The 2,875-nt window shown below is 42.7% G+C and overlaps 1 pseudogene; it reads left to right on the forward strand.

Annotated features, from left to right (window-relative positions):
• The first annotated feature begins 1,877 nt into the window (after positions 1-1,877).
• LOC105878438 (mitochondrial import inner membrane translocase subunit Tim17-A pseudogene) lies at positions 1,878-2,438 on the forward strand (annotated as a pseudogene).
• The last annotated feature ends 437 nt before the right edge of the window (positions 2,439-2,875 follow it).

Genomic DNA, 2,875 nt, shown 5'->3' on the forward strand with positions numbered 1-2,875 from the left:
GGTCAGGGACCTTGGTGAATATGTGTGTGTGTGTGTGTGTGTGTGTGCATGCTATTTTAAAACTAGTGGCCTAAAAATAGTTGTGTACAAATAGAAAATGCATGCTTGTTGAGTTCAGGCTTGCCAAACCCCAGAACTCAGCCTGGGAGGATGGCAAGTATATCTTGTTCTATCACCTGGAAATCCTAACCAAGGGACAATCAAAAGGAACCCAATGTACAGGCACTCGTACTCAGACCAGTGGTTTTCAACAGCAGTGGTATCACTTCTTGGATCTGATTTGGCAATTGTGGGTGCATTTTTGGTTATCACAATGATTCAGAGCATGCTCCCTGGTATTTGGTGGCTGGGGCCAGGACTGACAGATGTGTAGAACACATAGTTCCATAGAACAAGGAAAACTGTTTTGCCTGACTTTTGAATGCCCTGCAGGGCATCGATGTGGGTGAAAATCTATTTATAATTATTTCAACATAGACTCTAACTCTAATTTTCTTTTCTTTATTTCTTTTCCTTTCTCTTTTTCTTTTTCTTTTTCTTAGAAATGGGGCCTCACTATGTTGCTGAACTCAAACTCCTGGACTCAAGGGATCTTCCCATCTGAGCTTCCCTAGTAGCTGGGACTATAGGTGCACCATCCTGTGTGACTTCTTTTCTCCTTTATATTATGCTTAAGACATTATATTAATTAGAAATATTTTTATGTGTGTAAGTAGATTATATTACATATGGATTTTATTTCAGGACAGTGAAAGAGGTGTCTTATTATAAAAAGGGGATAGTGGGTCTGATACGATTGACAGCTACCATTCTAGATACTTGCGTGTATCTGGATGTTCTTTCCATGGCAAATTCCAGGTTCTCTATAACTAGATCTGACCTTATTTATAAGAGGCAGGGATGCCTCAATCCCAGCAGTCCACATTTAAGTCCTAAAGTATGAAGCATTTCTGTTGGGGGCTAGCTGTGACTCCTTCTCCTTATCCCATATTAGGAGAAAACTAAAAATAGGAACTGCCAACATTTCTTATAGAAAAGGGAATCACAGTAAAAATGTGTCTGAAGATAGGAAATAAGAAGCTCCAGTTGGGGAGAGGAGGAAGGAACAGGAGAGTTCAGGGCTGGGGATCAAATTAGGTGGAAAACCCCAGTAAGGACAGAGGTCTACCTTCTAGACTTCCTCTCCCAAACTCTCCCCCACCACAAATGCACATGCAGAGCCTGCTCCTGTCTCTAGAAATGTAAACTGCTTGTCACAATTACTCTATAGACACCATAAACAGACTCCCTTTGTTCTCAGGGTGTGTGTTGGATGGCGAAAGGTTTATACTAGAATAGGTCATCCACTCGGCTCCAGACATTCCACTGAATGAAGGTGCCAAGTGAAAGGTTTGGAGGGATCTTTAAGAGGAGATCCAGAGAGGCAAAGGTTTCATTAATCAGGACCCTACAATTACAAGGATCTGGGGCCTTTTCTCATCATTAGGGTGGAGCAGCTGCAAATACAGCACCCAGGAGCAGTGCATGCCCCTGCTGTGTTACATGCTGAACGCTGCATTGGAAAATGACTGAAGTTTGTTGTCGTCGTTGTTTATTTGTTTGGGAGGGAAACAGTCCAATTAAAATGGAGATCTTAGGGATGAACCAAAGAGAAGCCTTGATATTTAAAACGTATATAAAATTATGGGATAGTTTCTCCTGCTGTTAGTTATAATGAGAAATCTCGGCAAATAAAAGGATTGGCCGAGAAATACATGTTGTTTGTCTCCAGGCTGAACCTGTGTCTCTTATGCATCTACACAGGACCTCTTACAGTGGAGGAGTGGCTTGGACACAGTATTTGCTGAATTAGGTTGAGGCATGTGGATAAGGCCAGGATGGAGGGAAGTGATATGGTTAAGAGTGGGACCAGCACTGCTGGGGTCCAGGTGGAGGAGGACCCAGGAGAGCCTTGTCCCTGGTGAATTGGGGGTGACTGTGGTGGGGCCTTTATGATGGGCACCATTGGTGGTGGTAGCTTTCAAGCAACAACAGGTTTTTGCAGTTCTCCAGGGGAGTAAACCACAGACCACATGGGAGTTTGACAGCTATTAAAACCAGGGCCCCACAGTTGGGAGGTAGCTTTGCAGTTTGGGGAGGTCTGTTTTCCATGATTGACTGTAGTATGGTTCAAGTCAGAGGAAAAGAAGATCCCTGGAACTCAGTCACAAGTGGTGCCTTACCAGGAGCCAGACTGGCAGCAAGAAATGGCCCAGTGGCTGTGGTTGGGTCAGCCGCTGTGGGTGGCATTCTCCTAGCTTTAACCGAAGGAGCCGGTATCCTGTTGACAAGATTTGCCTCTGCAGTTTCCTAGTGCTCCTCAGTTAGCTGGAGACAGTTGCCTTCAACCCACCCAGTTCCCGTCCTCACCTTTTGGAGACTATGGACAATATCCATAGGACTTCTTCCCCAGGATTTCTTTAACAGAATTAGCTATAGTTTGAGAAGGATGCCAGAAGATCAAGTTACAATCAACTATGGCCAAACAGACAACGAAGAGACATTTAACACTTTTTTTCTATTTAAAGGAACATGGGGCTGGGGTGTTAAAAGATAATACATTTATTTATTCACATTTGAATTGCCTTTGTGATCAAAATAAATACCTAATATCATTAAAAGAAAATATAATAAGTGCTTAAAAGATGAAGGACCAAAGGGCAAATAACAGTGAAAGATGACTTTCCATCATTTCCTCTGCCTGGTTTTGTGTGTTTTTTTATTCAAACAATAAAAAGCTCCTGGAACTTTAAAAAAAAATTTATAAAAAAGGAACAGGGCCAGCATCAGGGGTGTACTACTTATGTAGTCACACAGGGCCCTGTTCTTAGAAGAG

Source organism: Microcebus murinus, chromosome 3 (genome assembly GCF_040939455.1).
Source record: "Microcebus murinus isolate Inina chromosome 3, M.murinus_Inina_mat1.0, whole genome shotgun sequence".
Taxonomy (NCBI): Eukaryota; Metazoa; Chordata; class Mammalia; order Primates; family Cheirogaleidae; genus Microcebus; species Microcebus murinus.